Genomic DNA, 20,266 nt, shown 5'->3' on the forward strand with positions numbered 1-20,266 from the left:
TTTGGCTGAAGAAAATGAGGATAAACTCGAAACAACTATATACTACATTAGTAAATGAATGATTGAGTGTGAATTTAATTACAATTCAATTGAGAAAATCTATTGGGCCCTAGCATGGGTCACCAAAAGGTTGAGACATTACATACAAGCCCATCCCATCATCTTGGTATCAAGACTAGACCCGATCCATTTCTTGTTCCAATGAACTATTCTGTCACCAAGGCTAGCCAAATAGATGATGATGTTATCCGAATACGATAGAGCCTTTATGGTTTATAAGTCTGTCAAAGGAAGCGTTGTTGTGGATTTTCTTGTTGACCAACACATCATTGTTGAGTAGAAGTCGAACTTGAATTCCCCGACGATGTAATTATGAGTATAACTAAGACACATGGAAACTGATGTTTGATGGAGCTTCTAGAAAGCGAGGTTATAGAATTGGGATTTTGATAGCTGACTCGAAAGGGACGTACAACCCAATATCTATAAAACTCGAATATCCTGCATTCCTCTTGGGTCACAAGTTGACATATGAAAAAGGGGCAACCAAGATAGACGTCGTTGACGACTCTAACATGGTTATATCCTAACACTAGTAGAAAATAGGTATCAGTAACGGCGAAAACCGTTACTGAAAGTATCGAATGCCGTTACTGAATCATAATAGTAACGGCAAATAAAACCGTTACAATTCGTTACTGAAAAATACGTTACAGAAACTTCACACGTATCAGTAACGGCTTTCGAAAGTCGTTACTGATAGTCAATGGATAACAGTAACGGTTCTAGCCGACTTAAAACCGTCACAGAAACTGACAGGTATCTGTAACGGTTTTCAAAAACCGTTACTGATATTAAAGGAACAATAGTAACGGTTCTAGCCGACTTAAAACCGTTACTGAAAGGCATTTATATCAGTAACAGTTTCCGAAAACCGTTACTGATACCTGTTAGTTTCTGTGACGGCTTTTTATTTGTTAAACCGTTACAGGAATTATTAAAAGTAACTGTTTTTTAATTTATTAAACCGTTACTAAACCGTTCTCCAAATTTTTACCTATATCACAATCATCAATAACCAAAACCAAAAACCACAAACATCAATAACCAAAAACCCAAAACCATAATCATTAATTCAAAACAATAATCATCCATAAACTACAATCCATCCACAAACTACAATCATACCACAAATCCACAAAAACCATTAATTAACGTACTTCAAATACAAATTCAACTAACCAGAATACACGGGAAAGCGACGATCAAGTGGAAGGGGCATCATCTCTAGTGGGAGGGGCAGGTGGACGTGGAGGGCGACCACCGGGAACCATGGATAATAAGAAGTTCATCGTCTCCCTCATCTCAAGCATCTCATCCCACATTCTATCACGCTCTACAAATGATTGTTGTCTATCCCTTCGAGCTTCTTCACGTTCCATTTCACGCTGCTTTAGTAATTCATCACGCTGCATTAGTAATTCTTCGCGCTCCATTTCACGCTGCCTTTGTGCTTCCTCACGATCCATCTAACGCTCCATCTGACGCTCGAGTAAGGCTTCTTCGCGCTCTCTCCGTGACTAAATCTTCTCCGCTTCACGCTCCTCTCGCATCCTTTGCATCTTCTCAAGTAATATTCGGTTTTCTTCACGGAAATGTTGTGTGTCACTGCGCGGTGTGCTAGAACCCCCACGGGCATCTGCTCTAAAACATGTAGGTGTGACACCTGAGCCCATACCCATGACTCGCCCATGTCCCTGAGATCGGAATGCACACTCAGCCAACTACAGGTCATTCCTAGTCGGGTCTTCTTCTATAGCAGTTCGCAAGGCAGTCTACAAACACAAATTACATTTGACTACATACATAAAATAAATAAAACTAATAAACACGACTTACCACTTTTTCTTGAATAATAGGGGGAACCTCCGGATTTGGATCTTGCAGAGTTGGTTTCTTTGTATGAGTGTGGAGAAATAATTCCGCAAAATTAGGCGACGTACTGGTAGTCTTCTCCTGTACAAATTTAATAATTAATAAAAACGTAATAACATTTTAAACTTTGTTATTCGATGATAAAACGAACCATTTGCTTCTCCACTTGCGAAAATGAGATGCTGCTCGCATGATTCTTGTACACAACACGCGACCTATTTTGCGCATTCACATTACTTGTTTTCTGCAAATAAGAAAAGATTTGTGTTTAATGAATGATTAATTTCAGATCTCTTTATAAAAATTAACTTACCTTGAACTCCGGAGTGAAAAAGCGACGATCAAGAAGATATTGTCAATCACTTAGTTCAATCTCGGGAGGGGGATTTGCCCTAATCGCAGCCTCGTTACCTTCACGAGCTTTAACGTACAAGGTGTTCCATTGACATCTCCACCTATCCCATAATTTGTTAGCTTGAAATAAACCTTGTTTGCGATAGTTGTTGATGTCATCCCCCACACCCACGAAAGGATCCTAAAAGTCAACATTAAAATACGATTATAGATTGTGATTAATACATAAAAGTTAATTATATAATAAGTTACCGTGATAGCCATCCATATGTGATCTAGCTGAGTAGAGCTCAGGTCCGACCAACGCAAAGTCCTGTGAGGTAGTGCGTTGGAGTCTCGAATGACACTCCCAATATGCCTCGACCACGCTGTCCTATTCTCGCACATGGGCTTACCATCTATCGGGTTAAAACGAAGAGTCATCTTTTGCCCCGCTTGCAATCTACCAACTGCTATATTTTTATTTTTGCCCCGTCTCCTCCTCGAAATAGATCCTAAAAATAAACACAAAATTATATAGGATCATAACAAATTAAATACTTAAGCAAACACCGGTACCTCCATCTTGCTCCTCAGACGGGGGTTGTGTCTCATCATCATCATCATCATCTTCAAAGTTAGTGTTTGGTACACTATCGACATTCATCACATCATCAAGGTCTAAATCAATTTCCCCGATAGAGTTAAGTAATTGCATAGGATCTTCTGATTGTTCCTCGGTCCTCTGTACAAGGTCGTTTAGCGCGCTGCTTAAACCCTTTCCTTGTATTCTTTAAGGTGCCATGATAACTGCAAATTTTTAATGTAATGTTTATAAGAACAATTTACCAGTAACCCTTCATAGAAAATAATTCAACCTTAATTAGATTAACGGGGATTTATTGGTGTCACAATTTTCCATTCAAGCCTTGATGCCATATCTGTAGAGTGAAATACTTGTTGTGCTTGGCTTGCCATTATGAATGGTTCATTTAATTGAGTCTGTAGAATCATGTTGATATTTATACTAACATAACCATACTTATCAACTTTAATGCCCCGATCTTTGTGATAAACATCAAACCATTTGCATTTGAAGAGAATAACTCGTCTTCCACAAAAGAATATCACTTCTATGATTTCATTGATCACTCCATAGTAGTTAATAGTCTCGGCCCCATTATTACCAACAACCAAAACCCCGCTATTTTGGGTAGTCAAGCTCTCGTCATGTTTTTCAGTGTTAAACTTGTACCCATTTATTTTGTACGAGTTATATTTCTTTGCATACAATGTAGGCCCACGTCCTAAAATCTTAAGATTCGTTGTCCTATCGGATTGATCGGTTAATTGCTCCACCTATATATTAATTAGAAATTATTGTTAAACTAATTGTCATATACTAAAAAAGAAAATTGTTGAGACCATTACTTACTCTTTCTTGGAAATATCTAACATATTGTTTATCCCGAGCCTCATTGGAAATATTAGGAGGGCATGATTGAACAAAATCGCTGCGCAAATGATAGATTAAATTATTACTTAAATCATACCTATATAAGATGTAATTAATGGACTTACTTATAATATTCTTCAGCTTCGCGACAATTTTTTAAAATGTACCAATGAGCACGCTCACAATCACCCGGTTGATATGTGTATGATGTGCCATTAGATAAGTCTTCCATAGCGATGAATATGGAGAATGTTGTACTTGTATTTATCGATTCATCATCTGACTCTTGATCGTCCAAATATCGGGCACACATGCTCATACTCTCATTCAAAAGATAACTCTCGCTGATTGAACCTTCTGGAAAGTTCCTGTTCCTAAGGTATTTCTTGAGTGTGCTCATATATTGTTCAACTGGATACATCCATCGATACTGAACCGGCCCTCCAAGACAAGCTTCAAAAGCTAAATGAACTGGCAAATGCACCATTATATCAAAAAAAGAAGGTGGAAAGATCTTCTCCAATTTGCAAAGTGTCAAGACAATGTCGTCATGTAATGTTTCCAATTGCCCGCGTTGTAAACTTTTTTGGCAAAGCAACCGAAACAACCTTGCTAAATTCACCACGGCATTGTACACATCATCGGGAAGTAGGCCACGTGTAGGTAGTGGAAGGAGATATTGTAATAGAATGTGACAATCGTGACTCTTCAATCCTGAAATTTTTTTCTCCTCCATGTTTACACTCGCCCCAATATTTGAACAAAAACCGTCGGGCATTTTAATATCTTTCAAAAACTGACATAAACGTTTCTTGTGTTCTGAGGACAATGCATAGGGGGGCGGCGGACAACGAAGAACACCATCAACTTCAACCGGATGTAAGGAATGTTTTATGTTCATTATGACCAAATCTTTCCTTGCTTTAATTCCATCCTTGGTCTTTTCTTTGAAATTCATTAAAGTTCCCAACAAACTATCACATATATTCTTCTCAATATGCATTACATCCAAATTATGTCTCAACATCAAAAATTTCCAGTAAGGCAATTGAAAGAATATACTGAATTTGTTCCAATTATCACCTCGGGATTCATGTATAACTTTTGTTTTCTTAGGCAGGTACTTTGTCAAACAAATTTCCTTTAGATCTCGCGCCTGCAATTGAATTTCGGAACCCGATAATAGTACAGGAGGACCTCTATGCTCAGTATGCCCGTCAAACGTATCGGTCTCTTTGCGCCATCGATGATTAGACGGGAGGAATCGTCGATGATTCATGTAACACTCCTTCTGGCAGTTTGTTAACCTCAAAGACGCGGTGTTCTGATTACAAGACGGACATGCCAATTTCCCCTTTGTACTCTAACCAGACAAATTTGCATATGTCGGGAAATCATTAATAGTCCACATAAGAGCTGCCCGTAAATTAAAGTACTGTTTTCTGCTTGCATCGTACGTCTTCACACCAGTATTCCACAATTCCGTCAACTCTTCAATAAGTGGCTCAAGAAATACGTCAATACAATCATCGGGACTTTTTGGTCCTGGAATGAGCATTGAAAGAAGAAAATTGTTTTTGTCCATACATGTGGTAGGAGAGACGTTGTAAGGGATGAGAATAACTGGCCAAATGTTGTATGATGTTTTTCCGCTAGCAAAAGGTTGAAAACCATCACTAGCCAAACCAAGTCGCGCATTTCGAGGTTCTGTTAAGAAATTTGGGTACAAGTTATCAAAGGTCTTCCATGTCATTGAATTAGCAGGATACCTCAGCACATCATCTTCGGGATTGTTATCTTTATGCCAAGTCATGCGTGGAGCAGTTTTGGAACACATGTATAATCTTTGCAACCTCGGTTTTAATGAAAAATAGCACAGCGACTTGTTGGGTATATACTTACCATTCACCTTCGTTCGAATTGCACCATTAGATTTATTGACATTCCACCTAGAAAGCCCACAAACTTTACATTGCTGCAAATCCTTATCCTCTTTACGAAAAAGCATGCAATCATTCTTACACGCGTCAATTGTTTCGTACGATAGGCCCATGTCTTTAATGAATTTCTTGCACTTATAATACGAATTCGGTAGCTGATTATGAATTTGCAGTATTTCCTCCTTCAATAAACTCAACAATAAATCAAATGACGTGTTTGTCCACTGACCTACATTCTTTATGTGAAGAAGTTTAAGAAGAGTTGAGGCTTTGGAAATGCGAGAACCTTCATACAAAGGTAGTTTCGAATCTCCCAACAATTTGTAAAACGTATTAGCGTCATCAACAGGAGGCTCATTTTCACTCGGATGTTCATTCTCATTGTTGACATTAGGGTACAAATCAGCAATAATATCCTCCATTAGATGATCCTCAACAATAATATCTTCCATTAGATTATCCTCACAAACTTCAACAGGTTCGTCTTCCATGATATTAGTCTCGTTATTTGGTGGTTCATTGATCGGTTCGTCTTCAATTTCATCATCTGATTCATCTTCCTCCACATTCTCGATAACAGCATTTACAAGTTGACGTCCAATTGATCTCTTTTCACCGTGAAAATACCAAAAACCATAATTTTGTCTAATTCCGTATACAATCAGATGGGATCTAACCACACTCTTATTCTCATATACTCGATTTGCACACCTTACACAAGGACATGCAATCGATGATCTACCCGTAGACTTTTCAGCAAATTCTATGAATTTGTCAACCCCCTCACTATATTTAGGATCGGTACGAAGTATAGTCATCCATGTTTTGTCTGAGACTTCCATTAGCAAAACCTAACTAGTCCAATTATTTAACATATTATTAATTCAATTAAATATCATAACCTAATCAGCATGTACAATTCAATAATTCAACAATCCCATAATATAACATAATCTAACATAATCATTTTTTGCCATATTATTGAGCATGTACAATTATTTAACATATTATTGATTTGTCAAATATTGAAAGAAAGAACTTACCTGAACGTTTATTGTTTGCCAAATCGTTTTGTTGCCAAATCATTTTGTTGTTCCAATCGTTTTGCTGCCAAATCAAAACAAAATCATATTAGAGTATTACTTGTGCTGCCAAATTGAGCTTGTGATTCAGCCAAAAACCTAGTTTGTGATCAAACAAAAGACCTAGCTTCAAATCCAACAACATATTCATACCAAACCAGACCAAATTACAACATATTAATTGAATGAAATGCAAATCAATTAATTTGCAAATAAAGAATATCTCCTGTCTGTTAATTTGCAAATCAATTAACTAAACTATACATATGCATGCCTTTCCCCAATAGACAAAATTCCCCAAACAGTCAAATTCCCCAAAATTCACGTTCATCAATTCTAAAGGAGTTAATCAATCTGTATTTCTAAATCAATCTGTATTTCTAACAATTAATAAAGTAGTCTAGGAGAAAACAGTTTACTAAAAGAGAAAACGAAACTGTATTAGCAAACAATCTGTATTAGAAAACAGTTTACTAAAGGAGAAAGTACGTACCTGGCGGGATGGAGATGGATAGGGCGGAGGAAGACACGGCAGGTGGTACGATGTCGGATAGAAGACGATCGCCGGAGGAAGACAACCGTTGCGGACGATCCTTCGAAGGCGGGCGGCCGGCGGATTGCGGGAGAAGAAGAGGGAAGAAGAATATAGAATAGAGAACTTATCTGATTGCTGATCGGAGTCTTGATCGGAGTGTTGATCGGAGTCTTCTACATCGGCGAATGATCGGAAGAAAACGGGAGTGCGCGCGGAAGAAAACGGAAGAAGAAAAGAAAGAAAGAAAGAAAGAAAGAAAGAAAGAAGAAAGAAAGGCGCGCGGGTTATTAAGCGTATCTGTAACGGTTTTCTACCAAAACCGTTACAGATAATATCAAAGAAGTTGAAAAGACGGCTAGTATCTGTAACGGTTATTCAGAGACCGTTACAGATACTTCATTTATAATGGTTTTGTGAGAAAACCGTTACAGAAAACCACCACAGACATTTTATAAAGGAGACGTATCTGTAACGGTTACAGAAGAAAACCGTTACAGATACTAGAAGAGAAAACGAAAAGGCGGTTCACTATTTGTAACGGTTTTCATAATAACCGTTACTAATATACTATTAGTAACGGCTTTGAGAGATAGCCGTTACTGATGATACGTTCCTCAAACGGTAACTTATGTATTATCTGTAACGGTTTTACAAATAACCGTTACAAATAGTGGTAAAGACAACGAAGAGACGGCTTCAGCATCTGTAACGGTTCTTCCCCAACCGTTACAAATACATTATTAGTAACGGTTTACGTATAAAGCCGTTACTGATATCCTTACTGAAACGTTAAGATTATGTCGTATCTGTAACGGTTTATATCGCCGTTACAGATGTACTTATATCAGTAATGGCTTTCGAAAGCCGTTACTGATAAAATATATTAGTAAGGGCGTTCGAGCGTCGTTACTAAGAGTCGTTACAGAAGACCCTTATTCTACTAGTGTAAGCCAATGACACATGGAAAGTGAAAGGGGAAAACTTGAAACCCTACCACGCCCACTTGGACCAAACTCATGAACAAATTCGATCAAGTATTATTTATTCACGCTCTAAGAAGCCAAAACCGCTTTGTAGATGCTTTGGCTACTATAGCAGCCATGACTCAAATTCCCGACAAAATCAAATTCAGACCTCTGAAAATCTGACAAAAGCAACGACCTGCTTTTAAATTGAGGATAGTCACTTCCTATGAGAATTATACTAAACCCTAGTATGATACTATCTAGAAGTACATTGAGTATGGAGAATACCCCTATCATTTCCGAGCTAAGGAACGACGGGCTTTGCACCAATTTTCCACCAACTACGCTTGGATTGCCAATAGGCTTTATCGTCAATCTTTCGATGGTTCAAACATGCTCTACATAGATAATCTTAAGTCCATGAGGATCATAGAAGAAGTGACATGCAAGGACTTGTGACCCACACATGAATGGAATAGTTTTAGCCATGAAAATACTCCGTCTAGGATATTATTGGCAAAACCTCGAACAAGAATGTGTGAATTATGTAAGGAGCTGTCATAAGTGCCAAATTTATGCTAACCTGAAGCATACATCAGCCTAGCTCCTCTACAACATGACATCCCCTAGCCCTTTTACATATGGGGCATCGACGTAATCAGGAAAATCTATCCCCATGCGTCAAATGGACACGAGTTCATACTTTTTTTATAGACTACTTGACCAAATGGGTTGAAGAAGCCTCTTACAAAGTCTTGAAATCATCTCAAGTGGCAAAGTTCATCTGAACTAGCATCATCTCTAGATATGGAGTTCCTCACGCCCTAATTTTAGACAATGGTCGACACTTCCAAGGAAAAGTATTTTAATTGCTCGACAAGTTTAAGATCGAGCATAACAAATCATCGCTCTGTAGACCACAAACCAACAGTGCGGTCGAAGAGACAAACAAAAACGTGATTCGGATCATCAAGAAGACGACCATCACATATAAGGACTAGCACGAGAAGTTATCATACACGTTATGGGGATATCGTACAACCGCTCGAACATCAACATACGAAGTTCCTTGCTATTTAGTTTATAGAATGGACGTTGTATAGCCCATCGAAATCGAGATTCCATCTCTAAGGGTACTCTTAGAGAGCCACGCCATAGAAGAAGACTGGCTCAAATCTCGTTATGACCAACTAACGTTAATGGATGACAAGAGGTTAAATGCTTTTGGAAAAACTCAAGCCTACAAAAAATGCATGTTAAACACCTTCAATAGAAAGGTAAAACCTAGCAATTTCAAAGAAGGTGATCTAGTTCTCAAACGAACCCAAGAACTCCTAGACCCAAGGGGCATGTTTCAACCCCAATGGCAAGGACCCTTCATACTTAAGAAAATCCTCTCTAGAGGAACTATTCGCCTATCTAATCTCGAAGATGAAGAGTTTATTGCGCCAAACAATCTCGATACGCTTAAAAGATATTTTATATAATAGCAAGCATCTATAGAATGGTTTAAAGCTCGACCTCAATAGAAGCTTATCTCAACAGAATCAATACCAAGTTTTGTATAACATGCAACATGGACAAATGACTCATGATCCGAACTACGAAGACCTAGTTCTTCTATTGAAGAAAAATAAACCGACAAGATACGTAGGCAACCCTCATGCTTGTGGGCCCGATCTCAAATATATAAATAAAACCTCCCGTCCCTTCCTCAAAAGAAAGAAAATATTTTGAGAAATGAAGAAAAACTCGATCTCATCCTAGAGCCGATGTTTCGGATTTTAGAAAACAAGTAAGGGCAAAGTCAAGAGTATTGCTTCCTTTTGAGTAATATTATAAAAAACAAAATGAGGATTTCACAATAAACTCAATTTAAGAGATATCGATCATAAGCTCTTTTTCGTTTGTAGACGATTATTCTAATAGCAACTCCCATCTAAGGTTTTTGAAGAACAGATTCCTGAATAATCTCCATAAAATCGAGGCCTAAAGCCCTAAATTGAGAAAGGACACCTCCTCGTTACTTTTGTTAAAGAAGGAGATGTTTTAAACACATACTTTGGGAAGAAAAATCAAAAAATGAAAATGACAAAAAGAGAACCAGAATAAACTCCAAAAATCTCTAAAACATTGAAAATGTTCCTATGTTAGTTAAGGTATTGAAATCACTATTTTTGCTCACTCAGACTCTAGTCTTGATTGCTATAGCAAAAGTAGAATGTACCGATTCTACCAAATACACCACAGGAACATACAAAAATGACTCAAATTGTTGAGGTATTGAAATTACCATTCATGGCCTACCCAAGATCTGAATCTTGATTGCATATAGAAAAGGCATGGATGTATTGATTATACCAGATACACCCGCGAGCCAATAAAAGAAAAAAAAAGAAAAAATGGCATATAAAAACCCAAAATAGAAAGTTGAAAACATCTCCCAAATATTTTTGTGATGAGTCAAACTTTCAAGAAATGTGGTTCAAGGTCGAACAACCAAAAATAAGTTGCACTCTTTTATTAAAATATCAAGATGTTGATCGCCTTCCTTGAGGGTTATGATCATGGATAATCGTTTGTACACGAGATCGAATTTATAACTAATATCTTGAAAATTGGAGAAAAAGAAATCTTATTCCTTGAGGAAAGAAAAAATCATCACAAAAGACGGAAAAGATGTTCAAAGTCTAGCCCTAAATATGTTTATAATCCGAAAACGTCATGATTCATTTCAAAGGATCAATGTTCATTCCAATCTCGAAAAAGAAAAGATATAAACAAGGATAGGAAATGGGGAAACAAAAAAAAATCTTTATCCATAAACATGATCATTTGTCCAAATAAAGCTAGACCACGTCGGCTGACGAGTTTCATCTAGCTACAAAGGACACTTAGAAAATAAAGGGAAACAATAATTCTGTAGAAATATTCCCTTAAAAGGAATCAAGCTGCAACCGATAGTGAAAAAGAAAAATAAGAAAAATCGAGTCTCTTAAACCTTATCTATTGATAGGTACGTGAGATTGTTTGTGCAGAATCCTGTTTAAATCCTAACTGTAATCGGGTCTCCAAAACCCTATCTATTGATAGGTGTGATAGATTGTTTTTATACGGTTCCGCTAAAAAACCTTAGTTGTAATTAGGTATCTAAATCATATCGATGGATAGATACATGAAATTGTTCGTACACAATCCCATGTAAACCCAATGGTAGTTAGGTCTCCTAAACCCTATCAATCAATATGTACGTGAGATTGTTTGTACACAGTCCCATTCAAACCCTAGTTGTAATTAAGTGTCTAAATCTTATCTTTAGATAGGTGCGAGAAATCATTTGTACACGATTGTACACAGTCCCACCAGTAAACCCTACCTGTTGATAGGTCTAGACATCATTTGTATATGGTTCCTCCAGTAAACCTTATATGTTGATAGGTCGAGACATCATTCGTACATGATTCTATTAGATATCCTATATGTTGATAGGTGTGAGAAATCGTTTGTACACGGTTCCTCTAGTAAACCCTATTTGTCGATAGGTTAATACATCATTTATATATGATTTTATTATAAACCCTATTTGTTGATATCTGTGAGAAATTGTTCGTACACAGTTCTGTTAGTAAACCCTATATGTCAATAGGTCGAGACATCATTTGTATATGATTATATTAGAAACCCTATTTATTGATAGGCCGAGACATCATTTGTATATGGTTCTGCAAATAAACCCTATATGTCTATAGGTCGAGAAACCATTCGTACATGATTTCGTTAGAAATACTATCTTTTGTTAGGTGCGAGAAATCATTCATACACAATTCCTCTAGTAAACCCTATTTATCGATAGGTCGAGACATTATTCGTACATGATTCCATTATAAATCCTATCTAATGATAGGTGCGAGAAGTCGTTCATACATGGTTCCGCTAGTAAACTCTATTTGTCGATAGGTCGAGACAGCATTTGTATATGATTCCGATAGAAACCCTATATATTGATAAGTGCGATAAATCATCCGTACATGGTTCCTCCATTAAACCCTATATGTCGATAAAATGAGACATCATTGGTATATGATTCCGTTAGAAACCTTATGTGTTCATAGGTCAAGACATCATTCGTATACGATTCCACCAGTAAACCCTATATGTCGATAGGCCGAGAAATAATCCGTACATGATTATGTTAGAAACCCTATCTTTGATAGGTGCGAGAAATCATTCGTGCATGGTTCCTCCAATAACCCCTATCTATTGATAGGTGCGAAAAATTATTCGTGCATGGTTCCTCCAGTAACCCCTATCTATCGATAGTTCGAGACATCATTAGTACATGATTTCGTTAGAAATCTTATCTGTTGATAGGTGCGAGAAATCTTTCGTACACGGTTCTGCTAGTAAACCTTATCTTTCGATAGGTCGAGACATCATTTGTATATGATTCCATTAGAAACACTATCTATTGATAGGTGCGAGAAATCGTTCATACACGGTTCCGCTAGTAAACCCTATTTGACGATAGGTCGATACATCATTTGTAAATAATTCTGTTAGAAACCCTATCTGTTGATAGTTCAAGACATCATGTGTATATGGTTCCCCCAGTAAACCTATAAATAGATTCTATTAGAAACTCTATCTATTTATAGGTTGAGACATCATTTATATATGGTTCTACTAGTAAACCCTATTTGTCAATAGGTAAAGACATTATTTATACACAACTCTGTCAGAAACCTTATATGTTCATAGGTGCGAGAAATCATTCATACACAATACCGCCAATAAACCCTATCACTCAATAGGTAATCCCTTCTACAACATCAATGCAATCAAAGCATTACCAATATAGCTCTATCTTTTAATAGATCCTTTAAGCCTTGTTTTTCAACAAGCACAACGATCGTACGTACATGATCCAATCACCGAAACCCAATCATCAAAATAGGTAATCCAAACCTATCACTTGATAGGTCCTCAAACAAAACCTTATCGCTCAAATGGGTAACCAAACCCTATCATCCAAACAGGTAATCCAAGCTATATCACTCACATAGGTACTCAAGAAAACTCTATCTCTTGATATCCAGTTAAAACCATATTTTTCAATAGGTACATCTCCCAAATAACAAAAGCATTAAGCCTTGTTTGTCAACAAGTATAGCGATCGTTCGTTTGTGATCTTGTCTAAACTCCAAACCCTATCACTTGATAGGTCCTCGAACAAAACCCTATCATTCGATAGGTAATCAAACCCGATCATTTAAACAGGTATCTCAAAATTCCATCTCTCTCCATAAATAGTAAGTCTTGTTTGTCAACAAGCACAACGATCATTTATAAATGATAATGTCCAAACCCCAAACCCTATCATTCTATAGGTCCTCGAACAAAGCTCTATCACTCAATAGGTAACTAAATCTCATCTCTTGATTGCACACTTAAGTAAACCCTATCACTTGATAGGTACTCAGACAGAAACCCTATCATTCGAATAAGTATTCCAAACCCTATCTCTTGATATGTACTTAAGCCTTGTTTGTCATCAAGCACAACGATTATTTATATATAATCTTGTTCAAATCCTATCCTCGGATAGGTAATCTCACAAAGTTCTGTTTAAAATCCTATCTCATGATAGGTACTCCAATAAAGTTCTCATTCCCTGATATTGTTCTGTTCCGGTCCCGTTCAAAATCCAATCTCACGATAGGCACTCCAATGATGTTTTATTCCTAATTCCCGACACTAAAGTATATATGTTGATAGCACCATGATCATTTATACATGATCATTCTCAACCTCACTTATGAGTGATCTTCACAGAAAGTTTGTTAACTTCCTCGATAAAAATTGACGATGTCATGATCATATATACATGATCACACGATAGCAAGACCTATAGGAAAGTTTGTTAACTTCCTCACTAAGACTTATTTGTTAATGAGTCTCATGATCATATATTTATGATCATTATAAGAAGTTACTTGTTAGTAACCCATATGAAACGTTACTAAAACTTTCATGTTCCATGCATATCTCATAACGTTAACTCTTTAGCCATTTGTACATGACTAAAACATGAATAATTTGTTGATAATCATGCTAGGCAGGAATTGATGTTTAAATACCTATGATTAACCTTACCCCATGGATTTTATGGATGCTTTGTCAAGTTCTATAAAATAGGTTTTTTCAAGAATCATTCTTGTTAGGATAAAGACACAAAAGAAAGGATTTCCTAAAGCAACGCTTGGAAGCACATCGACAACTACTACACACAACATCAACAAGTCACTCCAACTATAAAATGATACAGGTTCCATCTTTCCTAACTCTCTCATTATAAACTGGACAAGATAACTTAGTGTTAGATGTAAGACTTGAATCAGCGTTTTCAAAAAACCAATTTGTTGTATTCAAACTCGATTCGTGAGGGGCACTTTATAAGCACTAAAAATCTACACTCTAATTTATAATATTAAAATAATTATTTTTAATTATTTTTAAATGAATAAGATCAAAATAATTAACCCCATGGCCAAAAACCTATTTAATATAATTAATTATGATTAATTAATAATTAATTACGATTAATTAATGTGTTAATTAATCAAATTAATTATGGGTTAAGGCCAAAATAAAAAATAAAATTATTTGGGATAAATGTTGTACCCTTAATGTCTCAAAATAATTTTAGAAAAATTAAAGGATAAAAATAAATAATATTTATGAATTGTTGTATCCATTTCATCAAAGAGAATTACTTAGTTAAATCATAAAAATATTTTAAAAAATGGTAAAATGTTTGTCATATTTATTTTAATATTTTGTGTATTTGAAAAGATAAAAATTAAGTCAAAAAGGTGATAGAAAATTCAAATTCAAATAAACCCTTAAGATTTTAATAAAAATAAATAAATCGGTAATCGACGGGTGTAGCCGTAAACAGATGAATTCAGTGCAGCATGAACCATGGACACTCTAATTCAATCCAACGCGCCAGAGAGCTCTGCATAGCCCATTGTAGCAGAAGGGAACGCATGCCGAGGAGCACCAGAACAACTAATAGGAAGTCAACCCCGTTAGCCGAAAATGTCCAAATGCCAACGGCGTTAGACGGAATGCCAGAATATGCACGAAACAACATTATTTTTAGCTTCGGTCTTATTCTTCATCGTGACGTCGCGAAGATAAGAACGAAGATCTGTGTTGATCTTCTCTTTTTGGAACTCGGCCATTGGTCGATGGTTTTGAATGATTCAAAGCCTAGAAAAATCACCCTACGATGGTGATCATTCTCCCTACAATCGTAGGCCTTGTCACGGTCTATTCTGGAAACTACATGCCAAAAACAGTCCAAATACATTAATGACTTTTAATTGATTCAGCCCATTAGGCTTCTCCAACCGACCTGGGAGTAGTATAAATACCCTCCTCAAGTCATTTTGATGTCAACGTATCAACAAAAAAGCATCAAATCGAAAAAAAATTGAAATCCGCCATTAAAGCTTCAAAGCTTTGGATTTTTTCAATTTTCTATTTAAGGCCTTGAAGCTCGGATCTGTGCATCTAGAAAGAATTAGTAAGGATCAAGGACTTGAGTGTTCTCTAATTCTTGGTAAGGTTCCAATCAATCTCTAATTCATACTTATAATTTGAATTTGAAATTTTTATATTTCAAATTGCATAAGCTTGTATGCTTGAGGATTCATCCTTAGATGATTTATAAACTATCTGAATAGGAAAGAACCGATCAATCGATTTAAATAACAAAACCCCAAATTTGAATTTAAAAAATCAGAAAAATGGGTTTGGCGTTCTTGGGTTAATTCGATCGAATCACAGTCCAAAAAGCTTCCCAACATGATTGTAAACATATTGGGCAACTGTTTGGATCATGTTTGATCCATCTCGGTCATGTTTGATCAAAATCAAAAATTTCAAAAATAAATTAAACTTTTAATTTCTTAAATTGGTCAAAACGAACCGACAGTGTTCTTGTTTTGGTACCAATCAAATATATGAATATATGTGTTATAAGGAAGCTATTGGATAACTCCTTTCACTTTAAAACATCTTTTAAATTAAAAACCCCAATTTTGATCACAAACTGTTTTGAACAAATTGATCATCATCCAGGTCGATCCATACCTTGAGATGATGATCAACATAATCCTAGGAGTTTTGTGAAGCTACTCAAGCTCTTATATCAAAGAATTAGAGCTAAAAAAATTAAAAAACCTACACTTGATGTTCTTGAGGACCGAGGCTTGTGAGCCTATGACCGAGACCAAGGACCGATAAAAATAAGTTAATATTGAGACCTAGGACCGGTGTTCTTAAGTTAGGACTGAGACCTAGGATTTATGTTCTTGAGCTAGGACCGAGAAACCCAACCGAGGATTCTCCCCTAGGAACGATAATTCAGAAATGTGACCAAGATGTCTGATCTGGGACCGAGACTTCCATGACTCATGACTGAGAAATCTAAACTTGGGACCGATATTCCCAAGACCTAGGACCGAGAGGTCTAACCCTGGAACCAAGAATCCCAGATCTGGAACTGAGAGCTCCCAAATTTAAGACTAAGGAACTTAGTCTAGCGCTAGCTCTAAACCGAGAGGTTTATACACCTTGATCGAGAAACCTAGCCCCAGGCTAGTCCAAGACCGATAGGTTTTTACACATAGACCAATAAGATCAGCTAAGGACTGGGAGTCCTTAACACCTCGACCAAGAGACTCCGATACTTAGACTAAGAGCTATCAAGCCTAGACCGAGGGTCTCTAGATCCCGACTGATAAAATCGGACCTGAACCTTAGGACTTCGGTCCTAAAGATTGTTTGGTTCCACTTTTCAAAATCCAAAATTAGTTTCGTAATTTTGGGACTTCAAATCATTTTCTAAAAATACCGAAAAAATAGAAAATGCATTTTATATATTTTGGGATATTTCCACGAAAATATTTCAATAAAGGTTTGTTTGGTGTTTATTTCTAAACCCTAATGCTTTTAAAAATAACTAATATTCTTTATGTATTTCCACCCTAGCTATGATCCGCAACAGGTATCAGCATTTAAATATTGATGTTTCAATACTTTAAATAACGCTAAATCTAGAAACATGACTAGGACTAGAAAAATAATTGGTTAAAACTCAAACGTTATACAACCGATTTTCAAAAGCCAACTTTATAAGTAGAGACTATTTTCGAATGGGTACGGAAGACATAATGTGAAAGTCATTTCTCGAGTAACACCAAACTTCGAACCAAACGAAACTTTGGTGCAAAATACGTTTGTATACGTACACTTTTTATTGATTTTTCTAAAATCAATTGGCGACTTTGTCTTTAAATAAATAATATTTTATTAAATTAATTATTTTTAATTAATTTAAATTGGATTTCATAAAAGATCAAATCGTCATTTGATCATAACAAATCCTCATACTATTAAAATTTGAATATTATTAATTATTTTTACATAATTGATTTTAAAAGTTGTCAGGTATTATAATTTTTTTTTTAAATGTTTTATTTAAAAAGATACTTGACACGCAAACCAATGTTAAAACATCAAACCTCGAGTCACCCCGAACTTGTATTGCCACGTGTCCACCGCAGATGCTAAGCTACAAGATTCCCGAGGTTACATAACTAAACTTTTAACATGCGAGTTGATTCATATAATGATGCATGATTTATTCATACTCATCACATGAACATCTAATTGTTGTGAACACACTATTTGGCGACTTCCATTAACCATTAACAATATAACATGATTTATATGTATGTGTAGGCCAATGTATATATTTTAAATTTTCAATTTAGACCCTCTAGATTTAGAACGCCTTAAATAGAGGTGAGAGTTATGGTTGTGAAAGTTAGACTAACTTCCTACATTTTAAAAAAATATATATATATTATAAATAAATTACCAAGATTTTGAGGAGAAATATTTTATACTTCCCAATAATACTTCACTCTATAATTTTTTTTTGAGAAAACGATTAAAATCATTTCATTAAAATCCCAAAAGTGGGAGGGTCAAGAATCAAAGCTAGATAAATCTTATCCATGATTAAAAGATGACAATCAAACGACCTTAAAGAACCTAATTAGTAGCAATCAAACATACAAAAAATAGAGATTACAAACAAAAACTACAAACTGTATCAAACCCTAATTATCTCAATCAGGATTTTTATTTCCATACCAACTTGATGTTTCAACAGGTTGTCTTCCTCTTCTCTTTCCCCTTCCTCTTGTAATGAAAGGGGGATGAACTGAAGAGGTTGATGAATATTACATATTCTCATTTTGATTTATTTCTTTATATGAACTTGTTATATATTAATATGTTCTGTTAGATTAAGTTAAATAAAGAAAATGAAATTATTTAAAGAGAAATAATTAATTAAGGAAAAATATTTTAATTCACTTAATAAACTTAGGTGAATAAGTTTAAATCAATACGACATAGTTTTAATAATGTGGTCTGAACAAAACTAAGTTGTGTAAATTATCTTTGAGCATGTACGTCTGAAGACGTCTAACTTCATTAGACGTGTAATCTAAAGAAGTGCGCGAGCAGACGTCTAACATCATCAGATGTGTAGTCTGAAGAAGTGCGCGAGCAGACGTTTAACTTCTATAGACGTGCAGTCTGAAGAAGTGCGCGAGCAGATGTCTAACTTCTAAAAATGTGTAGTTTAAAGAAGTGCGCGAGCAAACGTCTAACTTCTACAGACGTGTTAGTCTGAAGAAGTGCGAGCAGACGTCTAACTTCTATAGATGTGCAGTCTGAAGAAGTACGTGAGAAGACGTCTAACTTCTATAGACGTGCAGTCTGAAGAAGTGCGCGAGCAGACGTGCAGTCTAAAGAAGTGTACGCGCAGATGTCTAACTTCTACAAACGTGCAGTCTGAAGAAATATGAGAAGATGCCTTGCTTCAGCAGTCATCTAAAGAAGCGTCTGCTTATCTACTCAACTCATCAGCATAACGAACAGCCGTGTTCACTATCAGACGTCTGCCAAGTCAACTTCATACGTTTAACTATCACATACTCGAATATTCCTCCAGCCCGTCTTGTACCTTCTAGTACACCACGATTCAGCAAATATTCTCCAGTATAATCCGGTACACCACGATCCAACGAATATATTCTCATGTTAACTAACATATATCCAAGAGAAAGATTTGATTGTTGCTACGACTTCATTATAAAAGGCGATTAGAGTACAACGGAGAATCTCTCGGTTCTCTTAGTTTTTCTCTGAACATTATGAATTCTTGAATTGCTAAGCTTTGTGTGTTTACTTTCTCTAAGATTACTGTGTGATTCACTAAGCTAGGCTAAGCAATTGCCTACTATTCTTTCTGTGTGAAATATTAGTATTGTAAGTTTAACATAGGTTGTCTATTCAACAGAGTGTTAGTTAGAAATTCAGAAACAGACAGTTATTAAGTCATGTGTGTTTGACTAGGTTTGTGTAGTGTCTATACAAATCAAAGTCTTCTAGTGAAAATCCTTCTAGAAATAGAAGAAGGGTTTTATCGTAAGAGTTTTATCTCCGAACATCCATAAAACTCATTGTGTTATTTTATTTCTGCATCTTCCAATCGTTTATCTGACGCTTCAAATCGAGCAAGCATTTCCGCACTTGAATCCGTTCAAGAACTTGCGAAGATTTATGAATAATAGAAACAAATTTTCATCTCTAACAAGATTAAAATCGAATTGAAAGTGTCTTATTGAGTTCAACAATATCCAACCCCCTTCTATTATTGTACCCGATCCTAACATGTTCAAATGTTAAAAACATTATTTATCCATTATTGTATCAATTCAAAATAAACTCTTTCAACTCACAAATATTACCATTACCTCTCATTTAATTATTTAATTATTTATAATTTCTCAAACAACTCTCTCAAATTTGCATCTATTAGAATTTGAACACTTATCTCTACACCTATAACTCTCTTAAATTCACCTCTTTTA

This window comes from Impatiens glandulifera, chromosome 8 (assembly GCF_907164915.1).
Source record: "Impatiens glandulifera chromosome 8, dImpGla2.1, whole genome shotgun sequence".
Classification (NCBI taxonomy): domain Eukaryota; kingdom Viridiplantae; phylum Streptophyta; class Magnoliopsida; order Ericales; family Balsaminaceae; genus Impatiens; species Impatiens glandulifera.